Below are 16387 nucleotides of genomic sequence, written 5' to 3'. Positions count from 1 at the left end.
CAATAAAAAGACTAAACCTTTGATAAAAATCGTATCGAATCAACTTCAGTGACTCTCACATAGTTGATATAATGATACTCATTTTAATTGATATCCGTAGTACTTGATGACTGATTTCGTTTATCGACAATCATATTTTTGATTATGATTTCTTGTTCATCCATGTATGGGTCAATGCACTGCTGCATCTACGCTCAGCTGGTGTTGTGTGTGTGTGTGAACAAAAATTAAGACACAAATTTTATTTATTTTGCCAACCGGGTCAACAATAATTGAGAAATCGAGCTTCAAAAAGTTGTGTGGTCGAACCATCGTGTGCTTGCCGGCAGATACGCGTGTGACCTGAACCCGCTTCATCTGCCTCATGTTAGTGGAGATAATGTATTTATTCGTTTTAGAGTCCGTGATTTATCTTAGCGACTTTTTGCATATAGCTATCTGTTTGATATATCAAACGCCAATTTTGTCAGTCCAAAGAAATGCGGGAACTGCGATAAACACGGAAAACATATCACCACTGCTTCAATGACTTATAACATTATACGGCATAGTCGCAGTCGTTTATTTTTAGGCTCACTGATAGTATCATACCGCCACCAGTGGCCTCCACCGGGATGGGTTCTTTGCTAGTGCACACAAAGATACACGTGCTACATAGTAACTACTAATAGCTAACATTATCAAAAAGGCGTGAAATGGCCTGGTTTACAAAGCTACAAATATATGATTAACATAAACAAAACGTTTAGATAAATAAGATACCACGTGTGGGACTGATTCCAGAAGTTTTGAGCCTTCCCTTGAGTCACTAAATTTGTATTTGATGAAATCACTTCATTGTAATATTTGTGCTCGAACTCTCGACGGAAATCGTGTGGGTGTAACTAGAAGACTTAAAATTAAAAGCTAACGAACTTTTCCAAAGCGCGAATTTTCTATTTTTAGTTTATCCAGTCTAGTGGTCAACACAGGCCACGTGTGACCTAAAACCTTCAGCCGTTATCATAACAGACGCTCATTAGAAACTCTCAAATATACTGATCACCTCTCTCGCCCTGTAACCCTCTCTCCAGGCGTGGTTCCAATGAGAGAGTGCAGGCCGGGGGTCCCCTTCTAGACATTATTATCAAGTTGCGCTGAAAATTTACGAGTAAACGAGAAATATTGATACCAAAAGAAGTTTAAATTCATAAGTATTTCTAAAGAAAACTGTTAATTTTTGTCTATTGGTTTTTTTTCGGGGTCCCCTTTTTATCACGATATGCCCTATTCTTGGGGGGGGGGCATTCCTCACTGAATCAGAGCCAAGATCCGCCGTTGCCATCCGACGTTGGCGTCAAATTCCCAAGTAAAGGCTATTATTACATCATTTTGTTAATCAATGATGTCTTGCTGATTATCAAGTAATCAAACATTACTAAAGCGGATAACAGGCTCAGCGTAGCCTTTTATAGATGCAGCGTTTTAGTTACGATTCGCAATTATAGACGTGTAAATAGATACACGTTTTCACTCTAATCTCGGTTTAAGAAAATGCAATACACTTAGGTCGAAAAATAAACCGCAACGACAAAATCCAAACCAACTACGCGGCAATAACTAACGTGAGATAATGTTTATATCGATTGTATATTCAACATGAGATTGATTTTAAATTTTTACAGGTAATAAAAGTCCAATACGCCATGAAAAAAGTACTTCTGATGACACTTTTGAAACGAACGACATCTATACATTCAATGGTGAGGTTTCATTATTGACACCCAGAAGAACTCTCCGAGTAAGCATTTAATGAAAACATGAAAGGGGTGGAATTTTTCAAGCTACTTATTATAAACATTTATAACAAGTAGTTTGCTGGATCCATGAATTTTGATTGCGAATTATTTGTCTATATTACATTGCAAAAGTACGCTCAGAATGCACGTCATTGCCTACAGTAGACTCCGCCTATTCTCTGTTCTAATTCTATCGAATACCGACTCAAGAGTTCGGGGAATTTTTCGTTAACAGTAGATGTTTTGAAATGTTACTTCGTACTGGATCGGCCATCACATTACATTTTGGCTCAAAGGGAAGGTAGCTGAGTTGATCTGTCACGTTATGAGTTTATCCCCCACGATACTACATTATACTTCAATTTTTGAGTTTATCCTTCACGTGATGACCTAAACTTCTGTTTGGCGGGGATGGCCGCCCATACCCTATTGCTTTAATTTTCGCAAGGCCCTTTTTTAAAATGAATCCGCCCATAACATCAGCCCCGGGTTGTTCTATATCGAAATAAATGCTGGAATTACATAGGTCAATAATCGCATGGAATTACATGCCGCGACTTGAATTATTATACAAATTATAAAAAATGTCATTATTAATATAATCATTGAAATAAATTCTTAATTTGAAATGTATTATTTCTATTTAGAACAAGATCCTTTCCATGGACTCCACTTAAACACTGCCCTCGGTGATTCAACTAATGGTATGTATTGTTTAAGATATCATTATTCCGAGCTGTATTAGAGTGTAAAAATAACACCAATTTTGCCTTTGTGAAATAAGTGAGGTCTCTTCCACACCTCCGCTGGTGATATGTTTGTTATTCTCCAAGAGTGATTCGAGTGGTTTGAGTTCATTATATGACTTAGAATACAGTAGAATGCTCTCTAGTAGTTGATTATACCAGGGAAGTGTGTCACACTTCCCTGATTATACTTTCCGACCTTAAGTGGTGGTAGACATGTGTCCAACTTGAGTGACGTCAAATTGAGATGTGATAAGATATCCGAGTTGATCATATCTGAATTGAGTGAAGTGTTACATTTTTATCAAATTCCATTCTTGTTTTGTTCTATATTTTCGAGCGACTTTTCGAGATCATATCGAAAACAAAGTGTTAATCATCCATCAATCAAACAGGAACGTATTTAATTCAATGTTACAACAACTCCGGACACTACGAGTTGCTATCAGAATTCATTGAGACTTAACAATTTACAAATCTCATCTCTTGTAGGTTGTGATGAAGTAAAATCCCTTGAACCATCGGAATTGTTAAAATGTCGTGATGGTAGGTCTTCATGTGTTACTTTCACTTAATTACTTTCGGGAAATAAAGAAATTCACAGACAAAAACAACATGCCATATAATTTGCTGAAAACATATTACGTCAATTTCCTCATTTCTGAAGTAATACAAAATTGGAAGAAAAAATTTGATTATCAAGTAAGAATCGAATTAGATTCAACATTAATGAGTTAAGTTATGGTGACACTTAGAGAACTATAATTATATATTTCCATTCGTGGTATATTTACAGAAATGCATGTACAACAAATTGAAAATACATGTACTGAAAACAGATCTTCATCGGTTTGTTCAGGTAAGTCGACCAGATTACATCTTGCATTTCATAATCGCTTCGAACAGATTATTCAATTATATCAATTTAATTTATCCCCTTTCTTTCCTGTATAGATATGCTTCAAAAACAGGTCATACGCTTCAGACAAGGTGAGCTGATTTTCAAATCGTTTTCGTTATCAGTGTCTAATTTCCGATGCATCATGCATCACCCTGGCTTTAATAGATAAGGCTAGCTACCATAAAGAAAATGAGACTATGGTCATCCCAAAAGAATCAGTCGTGCATAATGTTTACAATTACCCATGGGTCACAGTTCAATCTGACAAATTTGTAAAACTTTCATATCGAGTTTTTAAACATCCAAAAAATGAAAAGAAAGAGTGAAAAACATGTGAAATGATAACTATTTTTCTTTCCGTAGGTACATACAGAATAGCGACCGAAAAGCTAAAAGCTCCGTCGTGGCCACTCCAGGTGCGATGTGTGGATCGGAAACACGTGGACAGTTTGAAATCTGAGATGCTGGCACGCCCTGCATCAAACTTTATGTCCCTCGTAGGTCGTGCTACAGGGCCCATTATCTCTCCGTTAGAAAAAAATGTTATCGAAATATTGGGTGGAAACCACACCAGAATCGCGCTACATGAGCTTTTGATTGAAGGTGCGTCACAGAATTGTACTACATTTGTTTAAAAGAACAAATGCAGCATTCCTAGGAACCGATATTGTCTAACTTCGTGTTGCATTACACGCGATTTGAAATTAAGTCATTCATTTACTTTAAAACAAGCCCGACATTAGCATTGATCAATTAGAATTGATCCGAATCTTTGCAGGTGCTGATCCGAATCATTATGGTTCAGCGATGGTACACACCTATTCGTCGGACCTCCCGGACGACATGGCGAGGATGTTAGCTATTCAACACAACGCCGTGCACGAGAAATACCTGCCAGCTACATTCGCGGATCAGGTGTTAACCTGTCGGCGATGCCTGTATCACCACGCTGGCAGGACTGACCTGGAGGGTGACACTCCGAACGATCCCGAAATCGTTAATCGATGGAAAAAAGGGCTCGAAACAGTGTATCAGTTGAATGTGAGTTGTTTTCTCTTTGCTGTTGTTCTTCCAGTTTCAGAAATGAAATATCTGCACATAATTGTTGATGATTATTTCAGAGAAAAGCACTAAACAACAAAATGAATATCGCGATATTTTTCGCCCAATTGGACAAACCAACATTTGACGCTTGGACTAATCTAAACCAGAACTGGGCGAATGTTAAAAACAACAAAGGGCCGCTTACTCGACATGTGGCACGGAAATTTTTCCGTGTCAAATCAGGCAACAAGTTACGGGCTGTGTTCGTCGATATGGCTAGAGGGCGATGGATTTATCCACTGCCTTGGAAATTTGCGCGTAAGTAAAAGAACGATATTCGGTGAATAAAATTGGCACTCGAAATCATTTTATAATTTTCCTTAATGCACGTGCAAAAATTGATGTTTTCTACTCTCTTAATCCGATATCGATAGGAACGAAATATCGGGAAAAAACAATATGTCAGTAGATGAGACGGAGGAGGAAAGTGTTAACGAAAATCAGGTAATTATGACAAAAAAACGTTACCTTAACATGAAACACCGAGAGACCGTCCTATTCATATCTTTCATGCGTCAAATTCGATTAATTAAATCTAGTGTTTGTTTGCTCTAGAACATCAATGAAAACCAACAAAAAGATGATGAAACGACAGCACCATCCAATCATCGAGCTTTGACTGAAAAGGTAATTGTCGCATATTCCAACAGTTTTTCCATTTAATACCCACTGTTAGGTCGTTGATTATGATAACGTGATAATATTTCTAATTATAGGTCACGAACACAGAAAGAAATGTTGTATTAAATGAAAATCTTGTCAAAATAAAGGTATATAATTTTTAGAATCGGAAATGTAATAATTTTAGACTAAATTATATAATTAAGCATCAGCCTATTAGAGCCTGTATATCTATTATGTAGTTAAGGAGATTTCATTTCTTTATATTCCAGGAGAAAAACAACGAACTAAGATCGGCGGTCAGTGATTTGAAGGCAAAACTGAAACAACAGAAGGTACGTTTATCCCGAGTTGATATTCCGTTAAATAGAATATACGATTATGCTGTTAATGCGTGCATTCGTCGTTCAATTGTAGGATGTGAATTCAGAGACGCTGTTAAAACTCAAGAACAGTGACCATACAATATCAGTATTGGAGGTAGGCATTTAAACCGAATGTGTAGGCTTAGTTATCTGATACATTTGAACTGCATGGAACTAAAAACAATCATTTCATTTTTATTCAGAAAGAAAAGGAGTGCCTCGAGGCTAAAATAAACGAACTACAAACCCAGCTGCAGGTAAATTATTCATCTTTTTGTTATATTCACAGTACCCGGTATAGCATGGTTTATGTGCGAAACAGAATACGCTTTAGTTTAACGCAAAATATCCAGGCGGCGCTACGTACCGGTTTGAGTCGCAGACAGAGCCGATAGAATATGCCCCACTTGTAATACTTTAGGTGACGAATCCCATTTTCTCTTTGACTGTACCTTACTTAACGAACAACGCAAAAACTTTTTGAATTTGAACACCTTAAATACCCTTGATATTCTGAAAAACCCAACGGTCAACTTAGCTAAATTCATTAAGACCGGCTTAGATGTATATAGATCCCTCCAATAGTATATATAGTATTGTAAATAGTTGATGTATATAATAGTATATATAGTATTGTAAATAGTTGATGTATATATATATTTCGTTACGTTTTCATTCTCTAAATTTTAATCACTTCAGTGTTGTTTTGTAAATATTTGTATATACATGTGTAATAGTTTTCCTCCATATACCATGGAAATGGTTGGAGTGTAAATAAATCGTAATCGTAATCGTAATCGTAATCGTAATCGTAGTCGCTTCTCGGCCTATTGGCTAAGATCAAAGTCTCTGTACTGAATATCTTCCAGTGGTTTATTGAACCGCTACAAATGAACCCAATGAAGAATAATACACCGGTACACGCAATTCAGTGTTAATTATGAATATTTATTTTTAGAAGCGACCAGCAGTAACCACAGGCGCTACCTATGAAAGGCGACCGAAAAGACAGAAGGTAAGCGATTTCAAATAATGAAATTTCCGTCGTCAAAGGGTTTTCAAAAGGCTGTTCCTGGCTTGGATATTAACGTCGTTTGCCCAGACGTTGGTGAAAATCTTCTCGTCAAACCGGGTATGTCATCGTGTTAACACTAGAGTGAATACATTGGATACAATACGCTCATTCTACGAAAGCGTCCTGCGCACACATAACAACAAATCCAGCTTTATCCCGATTCGAAGTCACTTTTAACTGCTAACTTTTGACAAACTAGGGATAAACCTCGTAATGTTTTGTCCGCAGAGCGTTTCGACTGCGGTTTTTTACTCATTTAGAATGAAAACATAAACGAATGTGTTCTACACTAAAACCCGTTTATGTATGTTATATTACAGGCGAGGGAGCTAAGAATATCCAGGTCGTCGACGGAGACGTAGTTCTCGTTGATTGGGAAAATTACGGAATTTACGTGGCCGCGGTATCCAAAAAACAATTAATTAGTTGTAGAAGGCCGGTCAGGAAATTATCAGGATCTATCGTACTCGATGATGACTCGTTATCAAATTTAGACGTTCACGATCGGCAGGAACTCAAACAAGTCCTTTTCGTGGTTCCCGGCGCCAGTGTCGTTGACGGAAAGAAAATAAACGGAGTCAATAGTTCGTGGATAGTGGCTGCCCTCACTACTAGACTCGATTTTTGATTTTCGATTTCTAAATTAATTTATATTGTCGAATTGTTTTGCTTATATTACATGTCTCGGCAAACTATATTATGACGGCTTTCTGACTGCTAACTACCACACAACAGCTGTCGGTGTTAGCTCATTTATACGTTTTATTTTTAGTCCTGAATTTTCCGTCTATCAAACCTTTGCGAAATCATCGAATAGACCGTATCTTATATAACATATCACTGCATGATTAATTTGGTCCCAGTAAGCCAAATCAACTAAATTGTCGTCGAAACGTATCGGAAAAAGGAAAGCTGCTGTAAGGAGCTAAGATTTCATGATCGGTTTTAATACTACTGTTCTGCCTCTTATCGGGAAGTTTTAAAACCACTTTTTGAGACAAATCGTAGATAAAAATTGAAAAGGTGAAATAAGATATTGCTGTTGACGTCATAAGCATTATTCATGTACACCCTATGGATATTCTCTTGTTTTAAAGTATACATTCAGATATTAATTCCACTATACTAGCATTGAAACTTCATCGGTAAATCCGTACACCGTATTTTGGATATGACATATATATATATATATTTTCTGGAATCGTAATATACAAGGTTTACTGTAGTGTATAAGGAGCACATCAATGTCTCATTCATTTTTGTTTAATTATGTGCGCTTGATTGAATTGTTTCTATATTTGGATTTGGGTAGTTTACTTACAATGGGCTTGTCCGTAATGTTTTTCTTTAATTTTAATCCCTTATCGATTTTTGATTGTATATTGCAATTTTGTGTGTTTGTATATTGTCCTTTTCCGATAACGACCCATGATGGTTTCCTTTGTGGCCTAGCTTATGATAGACTTATGATAGCCCACGATTAGCATTATTGTCGTATAGAAGTTTGTAAAGTACTTTCACCAGAAGATCTGCTGTTTTTGGATATCCAATTCTCAGTTTTAAAAGTATCTATTAAGCCTGATTATCTATCATACATGTATTCCATAAACCATGGTGGCTTTTTCAACTGTTTTTTCATCCGCGGCTCAAATGAGCTGAGGACTCAAATCCTCCTATCAAAATTACTAATCTTGAATGAACGTTTTAAAATGCGTCCTGAAATCTGGTGCAGAAAATACTAAAATGAGTTTCAATACTGGAATCGAATGATTCATTAAGTGATCGTTTTAGAACGTTAGAGTCCTAGGACGCAATTTAGTAAAATGAGTCTCAAGACTCGCATCTAACGATGAATGAGTCCTAGGACGCAATTTAGTAAATCAGATACTAAAATGAGTCTCAATACTCGAATCTAACGATGAATGAGTCCTAGGACGCAATTTAGAAAAGTAGATACTAAAATGAGTCTTAAGACTCGGATCTAACGATGAATGAGTCCTAGGACGCAATTTAGCAAAGCAGATACTGAAATGAGTCTTAAGACTCGAATCAATAGATGAATGAGTCCTAGGACGCAATTTAGAAAAGCAGATACTAAAATGAGTCTCAAGACTCGAATCTAACGATTCAAACCAGTGAACGTTTTAGAATGAGTCCTAGGACGCAATTTAGTAAAATGAGTCTCAAGACTCGACTCTAACGATGAATGAGTCCTAGGACGCAATTTAGAAAAGTAGATACAAAAATGAGTCTCAAGACTCGATTCTAATTTCTTATCATATCAATATTGCAATTCCTAAAATGCATGTTTTAAGACCCGATACAAATAATACCTCGAACTAATTTTTGAAAATGCGTCCTGAGACTCAATGTCTTGTATTAACTACAAAACTGGAATCATGTAACCCGATTGATTGAGTCTCAGGACTCAAAGCTCTTGATTTTGTATGTAAGATTCTGTTTTATGTGAACTAATAAATGTCATTTTTACTGTATTGTAGACGCGAATCAGTTGTTTTTGGTTATGGAGAAGTGTATTCTGTGTTTATATTCATATTGCAGGAATTAGGACTAAAAAGGGAACTAAAAAGAAATTCCCTTTTTATTTGGGAAGGCCTTTCAACTCGAGATTAGTCGCCTTGTGGAAATCGTTCATATCAAACAATATATAGACCTGTGGATAGTGCGATATGTTATATAAAGTATGACTTGTTATATAAAGTGTGATTGGTGATATCAGTCTAGAATAATCAGCTGCTTAGTCGAATGCATAAATAATATCTATCAAATTATCGGCCTATGAAATATAATCCGTATTAATGGTTGACGCCGAGTAGTTGATTATATAATCCGTCCATAATCTGATATCACTAAACGACGGCTAATGATTGGTCAAAATCATGCATTGTATAGGATTATTAATAGTTTTCTGAAATCTCATTTAGGGATATTTGAATAAGTAACGGCGATTAATAATATCAGTCCGAAATAATCTGCTCAGTCTAATGTCGGATACATATTGCTTTTTCATTGAAATATCGTATACTCCATTTATGATCCTAATCGTCAGAATCGCGAATTATCTTAAGTCAGGGGTAAACCAAGAGGGCCCTAAAAGGTAGATCCCCGTTGTAAGAAAAAAATACATTACCACATAAGGCAGCTACTGTGTGGAGTTTGAATTTTCACTTTCGGATCGTTAATTCACAATTTCACAAGTAGTGTAATTTTTGCCGATTCTGATCCACTCCATTTGAATCGGCTTTTTGACTGCGGATCCAGTTCTTCCATAATTGTTTGTGGTCCCAGTTCTTGAGTTCGAATATCAGGGGTTTTAGTTCACTCAATTTGACTGATCCCGTATTTCATCACAGGAACTATGATTTTGTTACTCTTTTTATCTTATGTAACACTGTACCGTATTTCAATGTGTTCACTAAAACTCTGTTCATCGCCTTGGCCTTGTTTATGGTCATTGGAGCAATTACCGCCGCAAATGAAGGTAATTCTTGAAAATCATCGGGTTCACGCGGATTAAATCCTTGTTCATACAGTTGTCAATTCCATTTAACGCTTCGTATTTTTTTTTCAGAAGGTCACTTTCAAAAGAGAGGAATTAAATGCTTGTATAACAGCCAATGGGGAACCTATTGGTTTTTCTCTTTAGACCAGAGTTGTTGCCCTTCCCTTGCTGGATAATGTTGCTTGTAAAGCATGTATGCTACGTACGTGTGGCAACATGATATTGAAAAGTTTGCCCGATAATTTGTGAAGCAAATAAAAAAACTAACGTCAGAATCAAGAAATGCTTTAATTTATGATTATTGGTCACTGTCACGAGTTTTACTAACATTTTTACTGATTATGACAAGAGGTCACCAATTTCCAACCTTAAGTCTAATAAAAGGAAGATCCATCATTGTTAAAATCAAATTATTGATTACGACACAGCGCAGCAGCTGTGTTGAGTTCTCCTGAGACTGGATTGTGGTTTATCGCAAAGCGCTAGTTCGTAAAAAGAGGACGTTGCCCTTGGCAAAAACCGAAAATGTGCGATGAGCTAAAGAGCATTAAGCAAAGCCCGTAGATTGAGCTAATACACTTCGTACATTTCTGTTTAAAATATCTATTTCATTCATTGAAGACATCGACAAATATGGACTTCCAGTGTAAGCACATTATTGGAAAATCGAATTATGATGTTATCACTGACCGAGGCTACAATATTGTTGTACCCAGGTCGACGGTTTACCTGCATTATCTTTGCTCGAACCTCAGATTGTACCTTCATAATCTACCATCGTTATAATAAGCATGGATTTTAAACGAGCAACAATGCGCGTTGAGCACTGAACAATCACGTGAAAAAATGTCTCCGAGAAAAGTTGTCAGTCCGTCATATCTCGTGCGGGCAACTGCATCGAATTGAGGATCGTATCGTAATAAAGTCACGGTCCAGTTCCGCGAAGAGGTTCCAAATCGATTTGATTTTTTGTCACCAAAATGAATTCAGTGTTTTATATATAATGAGCCATTACCTGGCGAGTTAACCAGGGGAGGAACCAGTGTCTTTTAGTATATTAGTGTCTGATTAAAACACAAAGGCAATTTTTAAAGGTAATTTCCACTTAATATACCGTAATCGTTTTGGCTGAGGACCCGACTGACCTTACTAATTAAACAGTCTTTATGGCTCTGTCCAAACTATCACCAATATCCTATTTCTATCATGCATTTTTGGAGACCTACTTTTCATTGATAATGAGATAAACATTCTTCCTGCTGTTCAGGGAAACAGGACCCATCCACGATCACCGGATTCCGGGTTCGAACCCGTAACGAAACAATGCCGAGAAGTAGCAGTAAATAAGCAACGGAATATATATTCGGTAAATTTCGTTTGAACTAATGAACCGCGCTCTACTGAACTTAAACTAGATATACAGAATCAATGATTTATGGTTAGTTATTATGTAGTTGTTGTTTACGTTAAAAATAAAAAAAAACTGTTTAAAAAAAGTAAACAGAAGTTTGTTCAATATTTTTGTAGGAAAAAGAAATTGTCATAAATCGTTACCAGTCAATGTATAGGTTTAGATTGGACCGTTTTCTAAGACGTATTTATTTAGCATAAACGATTAAGGTTTACCGAAAAGATACATTTGCTCAGATTGGTTTGATCGAGCTGATTTGGTTTGGTTTGCAGATCTGACAACGAATACTATTTTAGAGTAGTTTCTACTATTTTAAAGAGCTTCACCAAAAATATCAAAAAGAACCTCTCAAAATCGGCTGAAATTATAGTTTATATTCATATAAATTTCTATTTTCGAAGTCGAAAAGCTCATTTTCCCCCATTTTCAAACAGGACTCCAACTCCAATTTCAGAGTAGTATTCTATTCCATTCCCAACAACTCCAAAAATTTATCAAACTATTCTAAAAAAATAGAAGAATTTCTGGTTCATTTTCAATAAAACTTTTTAATGTCAAATTATTTTCATTTTATGTGAAAACCACTAAGGGTAGAGATATCAGGTGATCTGATATTATTTGTGAAAGCAATAAACAGGAACTACACGGGATTCGGAAACCGATTAAATCGCATTACTTGAATTACTTTTTATCTCGTTAGAACATCAATCGATTCGAACAATTTGAATCGTAACGTTTTGGAAAAAGGAAACGGTGTCAATAGATCGGATTCGAACGTGACTACACGAATATAGATGCAGCGTTATATTGTTTATTTGCTAGCTGTCAATCCAAGTCGTCGTTTATTGCGTTCACGAATAGATTTCATATCGATAGTAAGTATTGTATAAAGAAGCGGATTAAGAGACGAGTTGATCGGTAAAAATAGAACGGCCAGCCAAGCGGCCACCTGGTTCGGTATCTCGACCGAAAATACGGCGCAAAACTGAACGATTATTATCGGTAACCAGCAAAATAAATTACAAAGATTGATTACTAAACTCCTTCGAGCTAAAACCAGTTCGGTAGGATCGGCTCTACCCGAGCCCGACCTACTTACAGATACGAGTCTATACATCTGAGCGTACGTCGTCATTATCATAGCCAATATAGCCGTATTAAACAAGGCAAAAATAGCGAATGAATAGAGCCAGCCATTGACGTCGATCGTCAGTAAATTCATAGGCAAACAAACTCCGGTTGTACCGTAAAAATTGTCTCCGAAGTAAGACGTCGATGACAGCGGTAGAATAGAAACTGTGCTTATAACGAGCCAACAAATGCAGCAAATCCCGATAACGTATTTCGGAGTTATAATCGGACTTCTAGAAAACGGGTTGACGATATTTGAATATCTCTGACGTGTTAGAATTAAGAGAAAAGACAAGGAACCTTCGCACGAAACGGTGACAATAACCCCGGCGAGACGACACAATGAGCTATCCGTCCAGGTTTCAGAATTCAGATAATAAACGCCTTTGAACGTATGGTCAGCTCCTGCGATCAAAAACAAATAGACCGACATCAGAAAATCACAACCGGCAACATTTACAATGAGGATATCTGAAGATTTGTTACGTGTTCCGGAGGATGCTATCCGCAAACCTTGAACTCGAAATAAAAGAACGATACTGTTACCGAGAAAACTGAAAGATGCAATCATCCAGATGATGGCTCTCAGTGCAGTGTTACCCATCAGGTCAGAACAGGTCGAAAATTGATCAGCTCCGGGAAGACATCGGTCAACATTCGGTGCCATGCAGCAAAATTTGTAAGTATCGGAAGCGAGGTATTTCAATGATGTAAGATCAACAAGAACGTTTCGATCAACGGATATTACCTCGGAATTATTGACGAGGTCTAAAATTTCAAGTCCAACTAATCCAGAAAAAGCAAAGCTCGAAATATAATGGATTCTGTTGCTGCTGATATTTAACGACTGTAATGCGGCTAAACCTTTAAATACATTTTCACGAAGAACCGATATAGAAAGTCCTTTAAGATCCAAAACAGTGAGTGACGTCAAACCTCGGAAACTTCCGTTTTCTAAATGTTGCAGCGGAATTCCGAAAAGAAATAGTTCTTTTAAACCGATCAAACCTGCGAATGTATTAGCAGATAATGATGTTATGCGGTTGTGAGTAAGGTCTAATGTATAAAGATTGTTTAGATTAGAAAATGCGTTGGGAACGATGTAAGACAAATTATTATCCGAAATATCGAGAAAACGAAGATAAATAAAAGAGTTAAACGTCGACTCGTTAAATTCGACTCGGTTCTTCGACAAAATCAAAACCCGACTTGATTCTGTAAAAATACCAGTAATATCTGATAAAAGAGCATTTTCACAATCGATGAAATGACCCCGGCAATTACAACGTTCAGGACACGTGACCTTACAGTATAATTCGTCATCTGAGTTATGTTTACAATTTACGACACCGTCGCAAACTTCAGATTGTGGAATACATCGATTTTCCTGGCCACATTTAAACATTCCCGGACACGACCAAGTCTCGCAGTTTCGTTCATCCTCAGAATTAGGACAATCGGATCGACCGTCACAAACGTGTCTAATTGGTATACAGTAAGATGCCGGACATTTTACAGTACCAGCAGCACATTCGAAGTCATTACACGCGAGTATATGTTCAAGATTTCTACATACCGGGAAACCATTCGGCGTCCTTTCTAAAATACACCTTTCTTGTCGGGAATAACAGCGAGGAGAATTGAACGAACATCTTTGTTCATCCGATTCCTTACACAGATCTGTGAAACGAGTCGTACAGTGATTGTCATTATTACAGTAAACCTCGGGATTCACTGTCATATTAGTGACCAATTCGTCTTCTTCGAGACTTCCGCTACAATCCACGACACCATCCCGATACAACTGAGAACTAATACATTCACCGTCCGCGCACGTGAACCCCTGACAAAGTTCGGCAGTGCATTCAGTCTCATCGGAACCGTCTTTACAGTTGGCTAGTCCGTCACATCGTTTATAACTATCGATGCATTGGTGATTGGAACAGCGATATTGCGTAGATAAACACGGTGGATGATAGCACGAGTTCTCATCCGAGCCATCGATGCAATCTCTTATTAAGTCACAAAAACCGCTAATCGATATAACCTGTCCGTCGTTACAGCGGAACTGACTCTGTAAATTGATATCCGTACAATTGCGTTCATCTTCACCGCGTTGACAGTCGTGTCTGGTATCACATACGCGATGGTCGCTGATACATCTTTGATCGTTACATTCAAACTGCCACGATTTACAACCGCTTATAGAAGCTAACTCATCACCAGTTACATTATAGGTACACAACACGGAATGCACTTTATCTTTCGTATCATCGAAGGGTTTCGATAACCATATAACTGATTGAATATAAGTAATTTCATTTCTGATCACCATTGGTTTGATAACTTTAAATCCGTCGAGTTCCATTGTCAGTGTAGCGCCATATTGATGTCGATATTGAAATTTGCTGACAAGATTTTTCATATCGCTTTCTGTATTTGAAGTAATTCTTCCTATTTCGGCGCGGATGCTGTGACACATTTCTCTAGCACCCCGAAGATTCAAACCTCGATTGTTTTTCCAGTCGGTTAGTATTTGAAAACATTGTCCGGAAAAAGTTACCCAACCTCTTGGACAGGTTTGAGTAATTAGAGTAACATCGGGAATCATTTGATCTATGGTTTTATTTAAGTTTGTATTTGTTGAATTTTTCGCATCGTTTATCGTTGAATTGTGTTTGTTTTTGATGTCGATTCTCTCAGATTCACAAATGAATGTCGTGTGCGTCTCCTCGATTTGACACGGGAATCGAACCCAGTTCGCTGATCCTCGTGGATTATTCAGTATCAACGCCGTACACGGCATATTGACGTCATGTATCGGTTGTTTTCTTAGCGGAGATATCAATCCTCGAATAACTTCTGGTATCGTTTCATTAATAACAGGTTTATACCACTCTGTGTAGCTCAAAGGTTTACCGTCTGTCCACGTGTAATAACCATCATTCTGTTTTGTAAATAAAAGGAAATCTATTATTTCTTATCTAAAAATCTTTCCTTTCCAATTAACATTTGTACATGATAGTCTTACCTTCCATTTTAATCCTATCATCATTATGAGCGCTTTTAGTGTGTACGCCATTCGGAGAAGTTCTGTAGCGAATATTCTTTTGATGGAAATCATTTCCTTTTCTGAGTTGATACTGAGTAGATGTCCCGCGTACTTCTGTCTACAGTAAATTTCAGCGTTCTCCCAATTCAGACGTTCATCTCTGATGAATTTGATGCAGGATATACCGGAATCCAGAAATCCTTGTTTACAGTAGAAATTATCGAAATCTTTAATCGGTAACGACTCGTGTAAAGAGTATTGTATTTGAAATATGGGGACATAATTTTTTGTTTCAACGTACAGGTTGTTATCACTTAAACTGTAAAATATAAGACCGCGAACTGCATTATTTTCGCAAATTTTTGTTTCATGTTGAGCTAAAATAATTTTGAAATTTTTTTCATTAAGGAAATGGTTGTAAGTTATCACTTGTATTTGTGTTAGTGGGTCGTGCTTACCCCTTTTGTTTGTTTCACATGAAACTGATTCAATGTATTTGATGATAAATCTATAGTATTGAAATACATTTTGACTGCTCGGGTTTCGAAATGTGTAGAAAATAGATGTGTATGAAAATTTCGTACCCGGGTAGTTCGGTGACTGCACGAGTCCACATTTATCTTTAGTAATAACTGGAAAACGGTCACCGGCAAGTACAAATCCATATGCTTTTTTCACAC

At 37.0% G+C, this 16387-nt stretch overlaps 1 long non-coding RNA gene across 1 annotated transcript; it reads left to right on the top strand.

Moving 5' to 3' along the window:
• Positions 1 to 5569: 5569 nt before the first annotated feature.
• On the top strand, positions 5570 to 6531 carry LOC141911121 (uncharacterized). The gene is made up of 3 exons (XR_012619977.1): positions 5570 to 5630; positions 5719 to 5772; positions 6474 to 6531. It is a non-coding gene; the product is annotated as an uncharacterized LOC141911121 (long non-coding RNA).
• The last annotated feature ends 9856 nt before the right edge of the window (positions 6532 to 16387 follow it).

Source organism: Tubulanus polymorphus, chromosome 9, assembly GCF_964204645.1.
Source record: "Tubulanus polymorphus chromosome 9, tnTubPoly1.2, whole genome shotgun sequence".
In the NCBI taxonomy this organism is placed as follows: Eukaryota; Metazoa; Nemertea; class Palaeonemertea; order Tubulaniformes; family Tubulanidae; genus Tubulanus; species Tubulanus polymorphus.
The sequence above is the reverse complement of the archived record's forward strand: the minus strand, read 5'-3'. Positions and strand labels throughout refer to the sequence as shown.